Raw genomic sequence first — 14,342 nt, forward strand, 5'->3', positions numbered from 1 at the left:
CTTGTGAGAGTGAGTTGTTATGAGTGAGCCTGGCCACTGAATCTCTCTCTGGCTTCCTGTTTCAAGATGTAATCTCTTCCTCCCACACATGCTCCCACCCTTGTGATACCAGATGCCATTAAGGATCTCACTAGAGGCTGAACCAATGCCCCTACCTCCACTCTCCACCAAATCTTGGACTTTGAACCTCTAGTATTGTGAGCTAAATAAACTGCTTTTCTTTATACAGTTAGCCTCTGTCAGATATTTCATTATAATAGCAAAATAAATGGTATCTATTACTTGTTTGTTCAGTTAACTTAGCACAGATTTATTGTTTTCTGTTTGTATGAACCAAGCACTGGTGTGAACACAGAACATATATGTGTGAACAAGATAGACAAAAATCTCTGCTATGTTTACACTTTAGGGGGTGGAACAGACAGGAAATAATAAACAACAAATAAATTGCATGGTGTTTTTTTTTAAACAAAATATTTTATTGTACATATTAATTCTCAGATATTTAAAACTAGAATTCAAGGAACTTGACAACTGCTATTCAGAACATCTATGAAATTGTATTACTATCTTGTTTTTTATAGTTGCTGAAAATAAGGAAGAAAAAATCTATTCTGGTTTTCAGTAGTAAAGCTCAAAAAGATTCTAGAAATGGGATTAAATTTACTATTAGCCCTAAAAACTAAAAATAATAATTTACCAGGTTCTTTATCTTTCATCATCCACTGGTAAGATTTTAAGAGGTTCAGAATCTGTTCCAACATAGAAGTAAGGCCACTTGGTTTTGGTAGAAGAATCATTGAAACTCTACAGGAGAGACCTGTCATCCACATTATAAAAGGAAATCTTACCCAATTCAATCCTCCGTCCCCCCCCCCCCCAAAAAAAAAATGCCAATCTTACTGAATTTTGGTACTTGGCAGAAGCGGGGTTTTTTTAGGACCAAACACAACATAACCACTCTCAAAATATTGCCCCAATGCCCAGAAGCCATTTAGGACTGATGGCCGATTCCTCCATTTCCTAGGAAGACAGTTTTGATACATACCCAATGTCCACTGAGGTTTGTTCCCTACGTCTACCTCTTAGTAATGTGTACCAGAATTAAACGTCTTAGAACCCAGGACAGCAGGATAGAGATAAAATCTCCTTGGGTTATAACAAACACTTTGTTTTGTTCTTCCATATTTTACCCTTTTTCTATCCTCAGAGACAATAAGCTGTGTCAAGATCTAAACTTACATCTATTGGAAATTGCTGTATGATTCTCTCCAAGCCAGAATACTGTGGAGGAAGATGGAAACCATATTTCTTTAACCCACATGAAGAAAGTTCAGGGAATTTTAGGTTTCGATACCTTTGGTGTATACTCTTAACATGCTTCAGTAATGCCAGGTCTGACTGTACACACTTGCTCTCTATTTCCTTCATTAAGTGTTTTTTAATGTGGAAACATGACCTGAAAAAGTTACAAGGTTTTCATTTAGTTTTGATGAAATGTTCATCTCTTCTTCTTGTATCTGCTTAAGCAGAGCCTCTTGCTCATTCTGTAAAAACAATCTAATTTGCTCAAATTCAGAATTTATTTCTTCTTTTCTATATTCTACCCTTTTTCTCAGCTCAAGGGATTTCCTGCCTTTCAGAATTAGCACTTTTTCAACTTGTTTCACATTATTCTTCAATGGCTGAATGCTAGATTCTAGAATTCTCCTGTGGTAGGTGGCAGCTTTCTTAATGGGACAAATGTAGTGCCTGTGATGTTCAGCAGAGAAACTGCACTGGGTACATAAAATCTATAGATCCTTCATGCAGAAAAGGGTCAGAAATTGATTATGTTTCTCACATATAGCATTTTCTTGTCTCTTCCTCTTGCTTTTTCTGATCTGGAATAGTTTAGCAATTTCAGTCCAATTACAGAGCTGGGGCTTCCTCCTGAACTTGCTTTGTGGAAACCAAAATTGGCAGACAGGACAGGGAAAGGAATCCTTTAGATCCTTCCAGGACAGATTGAGGCAGTCAAAACAGAAGTTATGCCCACAGTTAATAGTCACTGGGTCTTTCAAGTAATCCAGACAGATGGGACAACTGCACTCCCCTTGGAGGTCTGCCAGGGTGGTCACAAATTCCATTGAGCTGAGAGTAAAGGTGGTGCACAAGGTAACACTCCCTTCATAAACCTGCCTCCCTAGAGCTCAGGTCTAAATATGAAGTATGAAAGTAGATAGCTCTCCAAGTCCATGCACACAGACTAGATGTAGGTTTCACTGGCCTGGCTTGTTGGTGGATGTTACTTAAAGTCTTGTTTAAACCTCTGCACCTTAGCTCAGGGGATAAGAAGAATTCATAGCTTATAGCTCTATCACAGATTAGCCCATTTGCACTTAAGTTTTATGACTTTCTTTAAGAAAGCAGCCACCGACCTAATGGATTAATCATTCCTTTACAGTGTAGAGATTTAAGAATGCCACCATAACAAATGATGGGGAAAACTGATGACCTTAAAGGGATACAGTGTAGGGCTGGAGATGTAGCTCAGTGATGCAGCATTGGATTGGCATCTGTGAGGCCAAGGATTCGATTCATAAAAATGTACAACCTTCAGATCCTATGTCAAAATGTTTCACATATATTCTGTTCACTCCCTTTGGTAAAACTTTCCTTAACTGGATCAGGTAGAACAATAGCTCTCCACCAACACTGTGCAGCACTCCAAGAGCACCCGCCCACTCTCACCTAGTGTTTTTGAAAGGGCATAAGTGCTATGAAAAAAATGTAGAGCCTTATATGGGGAAATGAAAATGCTGGATGTGGGGAAGAAAGACAATTAAAAATATGATGGTCAGAGAAATATTGTGAAAAGGACATTTGAGCAGACTTAAAGGAGATAAGAGTAGGATGCCTGGGGAAAGCACTTAAAGCAGGTAGATGGCCAGTGCAAGGCCCATAGGAGAGCACGGGGCGGGGGAGTTTGCGGGATTGCTTGGGGTCAGTGTGACTGGAGCAGGATGGTGGTGAAGGCAGTGTTAGAGGAGGGGTCAGGAGATATATCAGAGATCCTTACTGGAGGCCTGCAGTAGGAATTTGACTTTTACTGTCAGTAAGATGGATAGAAGCATTTTAATATTTCAGAGCATTTTCTATTATAGAAAAAGTTCAACACACAAAAGTAAATGAATTAGAATAATTAATGTTCATGTCTGTCACCCAGCTTCAACAATACCTGCTCATGGTCAGTTTTATTTCATCTAGACTCCCATTTACTGCTGCTTCTTTCCTACTGTCTTGAAGGAACTCTCCAATATCATATTATTTCATCATAAATGTATATGTCTCTGAAAGATCAAAAACTATTTTTGTCATGATTACAATAGTATTATCCTACCTTTAATTAATAATCCATGAATATCATGAGATAATAAGACCTTTTTCAAATTTTTACTTTTCTCAGAAATATCATAAATGTTTATCGGCTTATTTTTTACTGTTTGTTTGAATTAGGATCCAAATAGTAGTATCCACACAATGGGAGTGGTTGATTTTTCTCTTTCCCTCTCATTCAGCAATTTTTACAATAATGAGTTGGCTTTGTAGCTTTGTCTAATAGTGACCAATTACTTGTGTATTTTTTAAAGTATTGTTATGAGCCATTGGTTTAAACAAATTTGATGACTGCTGGTCCAGTGACACCTATCCATTGATGTTTGGATTGTCCCATCTTTAACATCCAGTGGCTTGCTGGAGCTAGCTCCACTTGTGAGAGCTGACTGCTAAATATTGTTAAATATGCAAGAAGTTTGTGCACTGGTAGTGAAACATAGCCCATATTAAAAAATTAAATCATATGAACTTATAATCAAATAAATTATATTAAAATCAAATGGCTTGATTTATTGTTTTGTTGATTTTCTAGATTTAAGAAAGTAATGTTGAAAATGTGTGTTAAACTTCTTTAGTTACTTCATTGTAAGTAGTATCAAAAATGATAGCATATTCTTCCAGTAATTTAAAACTGTTACACATTTAAACAAAGAAACAGTTTACATAATTGACAAGCAAAATTCTGACATACATCTTCCTTGTTTTGCTGTGGAGTAAACCAGAGGTCAGCAGACTGTGCCTGGCCAGCAGCCTGATTCTGTTAATAAAATTTCATTGGAACCTCACTGTGTACATTTATTTACATGGTGTCTACAGCTGCTTTGATGCTGCATTGGCAGAGATGAGTAGATGTGACATAGACTATATATTTCACAAGCCTAAGATATTTATCGTCCAATCCTTACTTAGTTTGCTGTCCTCTAGTCTTAACTGACATTCATGTCAGAACTACATTCGTTTAACAGTTATAAATATAGTTTGGCAACTAACATATAAGTTTGGCAAATATCAATGAAAACATTTTGTAAGAATTAAATGGTTTTATGGAATTTATCATAAGTAATACTATGTCTTTATTATTTTTAATTATGTTCATACATGCTTCATATCTATAAAACTGAACATACATACATATCCCAGTCTGAAAGCAGTTGTTTTACCGTTTACATTTACCAGCATACTGCTTGATCCAGTTGAACTGTCTCTAGCAAAAGGACCCAGTAACTGATTTCATTACTAAAATCACTTTGCCCTTTGAATGAGGGATATGGAAATTAAGTAAAAGCAAGAATCATCAGGTTTATAGGAATGTATCTGAGGCTTATCAGGAGTAGTTAGTGTGGCACAGAAATTCTTATCAGTGTATATTTAGAAACAATTGTAGAGTTTATATTTAAGTTTGTTATTGATTTTGTAAGCAGTAGTCTCTAAACTGCCTCCAGAAGATAATTGGAAGAAAATATGTGTCCCCTGCAAACAAATCCTTTGTGCCCACTCTTATGCCAGGTACAAGAAGATACACAAATTTAAGCATTCTTAAAGAATGTTTTTGTTAATTTTTATTGAATTCTCATATCTATAATGAAACCAGTGTTATAACTGAAAAAGTATAGTTCCAACTTGAATGTTGGTTGATATTTTCCTTTATGTCAATGAGGAAGACAAAAAGTGAAACATCAGACATAGGTTGAATGAAGAGTGAGTTTTTTTCTGAGTTGGATAGTAGTTTTTATAGTTCCTCAGGTTGTTTTTTTTTTGTTGTTGTTGTTTTTTTGCTATTCACATGGATTGGCTACATAAATGGTACACTTTAATTTGAATTTTCAACATTTTCTCTATGACTTTCTTACATCTTGATAATCAACACAACAATAGGACATTCTGTGTTTTGTAGCATATTTTGATTTTCATGTACAGACTGTCACCATGGGCAATTTCAAGTCCTCAGTGGGATGCCAGTGAATGTGGTATGGAAGAGAAGTGCAGCTTACACTGTGTACAATGCTTCCATCATACAAGATGGGAGTAGTCGCAGAATAACATGCTTAAGAATGGTGAATTTTATTTTGTTTTCAATGTAACTGAATTTTGAGTTTATATGATTTAATTTTAAATGTAATTTTAAACCATATATCTACTCTAGCACACCACTGGGTGGATCTCACTGTTTGCAGTAGATGTGGATCTGGAAAAGTTGATACTACTCAAAATTTTAAAAATAGAACTTAAAAGTGAAGATAGATGGGCTCTACTTAAAGGAAACTTGCCCTGAGTCCTTCGTGAAATGACGGGTTCTTCTGTAAAACAGTTGTCTCTCAATATCAGATTAGTTTTTGGAGGAACACCTATTCATAAGACTAAGAGTGCTTGCTTCGGCAGCACATATACTAAAATTGGAATGATACAGAGAAGATTAGCATGGCCCCTGCGTAAGGATGACACGCAAATTCATAAGACTAAGAGTACAAAAACCAAGGAATTAATGATGATTTTTTTTATCTCTGTGATAATGATGTTTTAGTTTTAACCCCAAAGAGTACCTTGGGGACTATAAATTCCCTAGCTAATGTTCTGAAATTTCTTTTGAATTTACTTCTTAAAGGAATCAAAACAATTTTGAGTAACAATTAGTACAAGTAAGCACTTGTTTCTAAGGTGATATAACTTGGTGATCATGCTGATGTCTAAAATGAAGGAAGAGGGAGGAATAAAACAATGATAACTGAAATAAAATGCAGGATTTTAAACAAATTTTCTTTCTGAAAGTTTGTCTTTCCTATCACAGGTATGTGGTTTTTATACCATTAGCAAGTTAGAGCTGTTTCTTACCACTGCTCCCTCAGATGATTTGTCCCAGAGAAACTTCTCTGGAATTGGAGGAGAAGTTGGCAGGATGCCTGTAGAATAGCAATGGGTATTCCCAGAGAGTGAGAGTTGGTGCCGGCAAGTCTTTGGAACATTAAAGTGGACACAGGATAGTGTATTATTTGGTGGACTGTCACAGGACTCTACTCAGACTGGTTCTAAGGTTTTAAAAGGCATTTTGATTTTATGTTGCTTGAATTCTTCATCCTATTTGTGAGTTTTTTCATGAAAGGGTAATTGTGTTTTGATTTGAGGGAAATAATGACTTTTTTCTTTCACACGGATATAAATATCTAAGAAAAGCTTTTAGCTTTCTCTTGGCTTTTTTACATGATTATTTACCTCAGTATCTTAAGTGATGTTTTTGTTAAGGTCAAGAAAGAGAAAGGTAGAAGAAAATAAGAGAAGTTATGGAACTACTCTTAGCTCTCTATATTCACTGGGGGAAAACTAATTTTCAGCTGTATCACACCTCACAGTCTTTTCAGAGTTTTTGAAATATTTTGTGTGTGTTTTGAAATAATGTGTGTGTGTATGCGTACACACATATATATATACACACACATATATATACACATATATGTACATATATCTATATATATAGATAGATAGATGTGTGTGTGTGTGTGTGTGTATATATATATATATTTTTTTTTTTAAAAAAAACTACCAAGCTTAGGGATTTCTCAGAAACTTTATCTGTCAATGGAATTTATTTGGGGGAGATAGGAGTAAGGAAGAGTGGAATTTGAGGATTTATGGGGTTGACAGATTACAAATAGGTTTGAATTACTTCAGTAGCATATTAATATTTGAGCTCTGTTCTATTACAGATAGGGACATGGAATCATATTATTTTCCTTTATATCTGATAGTGAAAAAACTACTTTTTCAAAGTAGTGATTGGCCTGGTTGTTAGAGGTCGCTCGCTGATAGGAGAATAATAAAATCTTAATCTTTATTCTAAAGCTACTTATTTATAAATCAAATAAATGAGTGATATTACAAGTAATTTTTAGTAATTTTGTATCATATGGATTTGGATTCTGGCTGTTTTGCCTTATATTATATTTCATTTTTCTTTTTGGCATTTGATTCTTTGGAACCTCCTAGATGACATAATCCCAGAGGTCAGTGAGGCTACAATTATCACTGGCGAGGGTCATTTGTTCTCAAATATACTTAGTTTTTCACTAGTTCTGCGTCTGACTTATTAGTTAGAACACTCCAGGCTTTCTTATTCTACTGACCTGGGAGGCAGAGAAATCTAAAATTGATTCTTAAGTTCTTAGCTGTGTCATGGGGGAGCAGTGTCTTAATTCATTAATTGTGATCTTATTTATTTTGAGTCTCAGTGCATCAGTTGTTAATGAGAACTTACCTCAGGGTTGTTGTGGAATTTAATTTATTTATACTCACACATACATACACACAACAACATATACTTAGAGTAATGTCCAGATATGTCAAGAGCAGCAGTTATTAATTGTTTTAATGTTGCCATCATCGTCATCTTCAGATCCACTGGTACATGATAGGGTTTTTTTTTTTTTCTATTTTTTTTTTTTCTTTTTCTTTCTTTTTTTTTTTTTTTTTTTTGTGGTGCTGGGGATTTAAAGAAAGGTCAAGAAAGAAAAAGATAGAAGAAAATAAGAGAAATTATGGAACTACTTGTGCATGCAAGGCAAGCACTCTACCAACTGGCTATGTCTCTAGCCCTGTTTCTGATTTTTGTTCATCCAAGAAACCATTTTTTCTATCAATGAGAAAATGCTCATAGATTACACTCTTGACTCTGCTACTTATCTGAACCCAGTTCTCTTCAAAATGGGTACGAGGTAGAAAACTGAGTACCCTCTGATGGGAAAGAAATGAGAAATAAACAATCTATTCCTTCTTCTGCCTTCCACATTCATTAAAATGAGTTGCTCTTATTGATTTTATAAAGAAACAATTCTATCTTTTCCCTCCTTTATGTTTTTATTGACAGTGCTGTCCAACCATAAATGACAAATCCTTTTTAGCCCTCTTGTTATAAGAAATATAGTATGTCAAATACAGTATGTTAAAGGCCAGTATAAGCACACAAAAATTTATGCTCTTGTTGTAATAAAACTGGGACCTACAGTGTCTTCAGACATTACTTGATTTCGAAGACTTGATATCAAATTTCCAATAGATACAGCAGTTGACACTATTGTATGGCCCTTGATATCGGCTTTGTCAGTGGGCCTGAGACTTGATGAGGATGACATCAGAGTCTTTACTGCTTGCTTCTTCACTTTCTTCAGGTCTCTATTCATATGTCATCTTCTCATTGATGCTTTTCTGGGGCACCTTATTGAAAATTTTAACCTCTGTTCTATATATATACATCCTATCTTCAAATCCTGCAATGTGGGTTCTAAGTTCCAGAGGGCAGCACTGATTTCCAAGATAATCTGACTTGGGCTTTTTTGCTAGCCCAGTTCAGACTGGGCTAGAGAATAGTGAGGACCCATATTCTAATATCTCCAATTCCTGAAATCATGTTGGAGGTGGGATTTTCAACTGTTTACTTACCTGATCTCACTTCTTTTATCCCTGCCTCCTCGGCTTTGCCCTTAATAAAGAGCACTTTGGATCATCCTCCATTTGAGAATGGGGCAAGGAAATAGAAAAGGATTCATTTGCTAATTGTGTTCATTCTTTTCCCTCCTATGGTATATTATGGCTGCACTTTAATTTACTCATTTAGTTTGTTTTCCCTCTCTACTAGAATGTAACCCATGAGAAAGTACTCTTGTCCATTTTATTCATTGTTTCATTCCTAGCACTTACATGTAATGCCTAGCAGGTGCTCATTAATTGTGGATTAAACATGGCTCCTAGAGAATTTATTTCATAACACTTATTATACGTAATGTCTTAGCATCCTTGATTTGTGTCTCTCAGTTCATATCATACTAAAAATGGCTACAATGGCAGTTAAATAGTTTGAAATTCACTCTTTGAAAATTGTTTTCAAAAAATGAATTCTTGTCGGTTGCAGTGGCACATACCTGTAATCCCAGTGGCTCGGGAGGCTGAGGCAGGAGGATCAAGAGTTCAAAGCCAACCTCAGCAATGGATAGGCACTAAGCACTGGGTGAGACCCTGTCTCTAAATAAAATACAAAATAGGGCTGGGGATGTGGCTCAGTGGTTTGAGTGCTCCTGGTACCCAAAAAAAAAGAAAAAATAAATGAATCCTTAAATATTTGAATTTTTGTTTGAAAAATGCATTTTTAAAAATTGTGTGAATAGGGATTGGTGATCCCATAAGGTAGTACTTGTTTAAAAAACATGACTGTATTATCTTTAAAATATGTATTAATTCATTTAGCTAATTGATAAATTAAGAGTAAGCACACAGTGGACTAGTTTTACCATTCAAAAACTCTTTGTTGAGTCTATCTTGCGTGACACAGTGAACTCACAGGGGTGCCACAGGAAATTTTAAAATTTCAAGAGAAGACATTTTAATAACAAAATGTTTTCCCTTGAAAATTTAAAATCCCAGTACTTGCATACTAGGATTAAGGATTGTGCCACTGTGCCTGGCCACCTTGCTGATATTTTTAAGTTTAAAGTTTCTAACTACCTAATTTGAAAATAATCTTTAATCTTTAGAAATGAGAAATCGAAATTATCTATTAATTTTTTAGCCCCATCACAATTATAGTCTCTTCCTCCCTCTGAAAGTGATGCCTATACTTTACACATTGGGATCATTTTATATAAAGAGACACTTCTGGCCTGGGGCTGTAGCTCAGTGGCAGAGCACTTGCCTAGCATGTGTGAGGCACTGGGTTCAATTCTCAGCACCACATAAAAATAAACAAATAAAATTAAAAGCATTCTATCCATCTTCAACTACAAAAAAATTTAAAGAGAGAGAGAGAGAGAGAGAGAGATGGACTTTCTGTCTTGTTCTATTTGGTTATTTTACCATGAGATTTGTTCTTATAATTCCATTTCTTTCCTGAAATTGCCAGTAAGCCTATTTTCTTTAATGTTTTGAATGTAGTAGTAATAGCTTCTTGTAATCTTTTTAGTATTGGTCTTGATTGTTTTTTTTCTGGTATACAGATCAGATTTTCCTATTTCTTTCTATGTCTAATAATTTTTTATTACATTCTTGACATTGTTATTGGTATTTTGTAGGGACTATGGATTCTGTTAACTTTTCTCTGATGAATATTATTTATTTCAGCAGATAGTTAATTTTGCTCAACACAAACTCATCATTATCTCTTACATTGGGCAGCTGCTGAAATCTATTTAGGTTTCGATTTGGGGATGTATTTGCATGTGTGTGTGTGTGTTTTGAACTATTATCTATTTTTCGGTTTTAATTGATGTCTGATGTACAGTAAACTCTACATACTTAACGTGTACAATTTGATAAAGTTTTTGACATATGGACATACTTCTGAAACCATTGTAATAGTCAAAATAATGAATATCCATTATTCCAGAAAGTTTCCTAATACCTCTTTCCTCCTTTTCAGCTCTGTGCCCAGGCAATCACTGACATGTTTTCTGTCAACATAAATTGGCTTACATTTGTTGAATTTTATATAAATGAAATTGTAGAATGTAACTAGCATATCTGTTTCTTCAGGAAAGTCTGAAGGAATTTTTATTGGATTGCATGAAATCTATAGACCAATTTGGAGAGAATGGATATCTTAACAATATTGAGTTTTCCAATTAATGAACATAGTATATCTCTCCATTTCTTTACATCTTCTTTAATTTTTCTCAGCAGAGTTTTGTAGTTTTCAGTGCATCTCTTGTACATAATTTATAAACTTACCCATACATATTTCATATTTTGTTTTTATATGATATCATTTTTTTAGAGCAGTTTTTGGTTCACAACAAAATAGAACAGAAAGTAAAGAGAGCTCCCATATGTTTTTCTTCCACTGTGAACATCCTAAACTAGAGTGTAACATTGGTGAATCTACACTGGCACATTGTTATTACCCAGAGTCTATAGTCTACATTAGGGTTCATTCTTGCACATTCTGTTGATTTTGACAAATGTGTAATGATGAATATTCACTATTATAGTATCATACACAATAGTTTCGCCCCCCTGAAAATTCTCTGTGCTCTGCCTATTCATCTCTCTTTCCCTCCCTCCAAATTGCTGACCACCATTGATCTTTTTACTATCTCCATAGTTTTGCCTTTTCCAGAATGCCATTTTCAGATTAACTTTTTATACAGTATATGTTTAGGATACATTTAGTAATTATGTTTAGGATTCCTCTGTGGCTTAATAGCTCATTTCTTTTTAGCACAGAATAATATTCTGTTGTGTTAATGTACAACAGTTTATTTATCCATTCACCTCTTGAAGAACTTTTTTAGTTTCTTTCAAGTTTTGGCAAATATGAATAAATCTATTACAAATATCCATGTACAGGTTTTTGTGTAGGCATGTTTTCAACTCATTTGGAAACTATGCAGTTTTTTAATCCTTAGCTTAACTCACGGAGTCTGTTCTGCACATAGTTCCAAGGTCAGTCTGAGATTTGGGCAGAATTTATAAGCAAAAACTCTGGGCTCCCTTTTGTGGCTCTGTTGTTCATAGGATTCAGCTATAAATTCCCACACTCTGGCCTCTGATTTCTCAAGACAGTAAAACTACAGGTTTTTATTTGAGCTCTAGTGATTTTGCAAAGCACAGACCAGGGCTTACCCTCAGTCAGAAAGCCACAGAAATGGGAAACTCTCCAGTATTATTCCTTTTCCAAGCTGTGACTCCCTTTCAGTTTTATGTGCATTTCGTTGCTTTCTAGTACCTTCAACCAATTGTTTTTCATATTTTATTCAGAGTTCATAGTTGTTATCTTGAGAAAGGCTTGCTCTGATGCGAAGTTCTCTGCCATTACTGGAAATTGAACACTCCAGTCAACAGCTTCTCTTTTGGGAACTAATATTTCAGTACCATCATCTGGGTGCCAGGATACTCATTGCTGTTAGTTGGGTCTGTTTGGAGATTTTTTTCTTCCCCTTGTAAGTCACAGTTCTTTTTACTCTTTCCATGATCAAATGATTTTCCCCACTTTCTCTGAAAAGTCTACTGATTTTATCAGAATATCTTGGTATTGGTTGTTCCGAGTTGATATTTTTCAGGTATATTATATCCTCTTTTTAAAAGTAGTTTAAAAGTTTTCTTCAGGAAAACTTTACAGAAGTATTGTCTTAGAATTTGTTCTTTATGTTATCTTTACTTGGCTTTCTTTCTTTCTTTCTTTTTTTTTTTTTTTAGGACTTCTGTTAACCAATATGTTGGGGCTTCTTCACTTTTCATCGTATTTACCATTTCTTTTGAATATTTTCTTGTCTCAATTTATTTCTGTTTTTTAAAGCATCTTTTCAACTTCTGTGTCTCTTAAGACATTATTATATTTATTCGCAATTGTGTTCTTTTCTAGTTTAGTCATTGTTTCAAAGATGATTTTTTAAAATTTCTAATTATTTTACTTCTTCAACCTTATTTGTGAGTTTTACTAATTCAATTTTTTTAGACTTTATATAATTTTTAAATATTCCTCAACTTGTTTTGGAATAGCATGTTTCAGTATGGAACTGTGTCTTTCATTTTCAGTGTGATATTAGTCCGTTGTTTCTCTTTTTTCTTACAGAAATTTTTTTGGGCGGTGGGGCAGGGGTTGAGCTTGATGCTTTTCTGATGCTCGTTTTATTGAGATTATTTTTTCTTGAACTTTAAGAAGGCTTGGCGCAGATAGCTTTTCTAACTTCCTAGAGCTCCCTCTTTTGGTTTTCATGTAGTGTTAAAAATATGGCAGCTGGATTTCTGAAAATTTCTGGCCGTGTCATCATTCCCTACTGTATATGACCTCTCTCTTTCCTGCCCTCAGTTTTGAAAGTTCATCAGCCACTCAAATTTCTCTCAGGGCCTTGGTGTTCATCTGGTGCTGGAATGGTCAGAACCCCTCCTGGTTTCAGCCACTCTTCTCACCGGCCCCTGTTCTTTCCGGTAAATGCCTGCTGGTTGTTATGGGGTCCTTCTGTTCTCAGATTAATTCAAATGGTGTGCTTTTCTCTACTTTTTACAGAACAGATGTTGATAATAGGTGTCTCTTGATCATTTGTCTTTACCTACATGTGATATTGGTGGGGTTACCTACTTCACTCCTTTAATTGTAAATATTATCACTTATTTTATTATGTTTATTGTTTCATTTCATGGGGAGGTTTATGAAGTCCTAAAAGCAATGCTGCTACCACCATTACTCTATAGATCCAAGATCTCAAAGATGTTCTCTTATGTTTTCTTCTAGAAGTTTCTTAATTTTAGATGTTACATTTAGGTCTATGATCCATTTTGAGTTGATATTTGTGTAGTGTCAGAATAGGTTGATGTGCTTTTTTTCCCTCCTCTCTCCCCCACCCCCTCTCTTTTTGCAGGTAGATATTAAATAATTCCTGTACCAGTTGAACAGCCCCAGTTCCTTTGTGAACAATTAAGAATATGTCTTTTAAAAAGTGAATCTAACAAGACAGTGCAGACAACACATCTAGAAAACTTGTTCTGAAACTTAGCTGTGCATGAGAATAGTGAGACTGGTGAGTAGCTTAGATAGTGGCTGGATAGGAAGAGCCCTGAGAAGATTTTGGATGGGGAGGGGCAGTACTAGGGATTAAATGCAGAGACGCTTTACCAATAAGCTGTATCCCTGGCCTGTTTTTTTGTTTATTTTGAGATAGGGTCTCATTAAGTGACTGAAATCAGCCTTGAACTTGTGATCCTCCTGCCTCAGCCTCCCAAATCGGTAGGATTACAAGCCAGCACACGTGGCAACATTTGTATTTTTTAAAGATTAAAGATTTTTCTTTAAAGGTTAGTGAAAACAGAGCCTCTTTGAATGCTAATAATGGAAAGAATCTGGCTGCGGTTTCTAAGATGCCATAGGTGATATAGAATATGGAACACATAAAGAGAGACTAGACTGTTCTGTGTTTTTTTTAAGTTGGGTTTATTGAATTGTAATCTATATACAGTAACAGTCACACCAGAGTTCTATGGGTTGTAACAAG

At 35.1% G+C, this 14,342-nt stretch overlaps 1 protein-coding gene, 1 non-coding gene and 1 pseudogene across 3 annotated transcripts in view; 2 read left to right on the top strand and 1 right to left on the bottom strand.

Moving 5' to 3' along the window:
- Positions 1-14,342, top strand: part of Taf3 (TATA-box binding protein associated factor 3) — a 179,737-nt gene that overhangs the window by 25,806 nt on the left and 139,589 nt on the right. The window lies entirely within an intron of this gene.
- On the bottom strand, positions 709-2,129 carry LOC114100230 (tripartite motif-containing protein 60-like; annotated as a pseudogene).
- LOC114100247 (U6 spliceosomal RNA) lies at positions 5,742-5,848 on the top strand. The gene has a single exon (XR_003584027.1). It is a non-coding gene; the product is annotated as a U6 spliceosomal RNA (small nuclear RNA).

This window comes from Marmota flaviventris, chromosome 12 (genome assembly GCF_047511675.1).
Source record: "Marmota flaviventris isolate mMarFla1 chromosome 12, mMarFla1.hap1, whole genome shotgun sequence".
Lineage (NCBI taxonomy): Eukaryota > Metazoa > Chordata > Mammalia > Rodentia > Sciuridae > Marmota > Marmota flaviventris.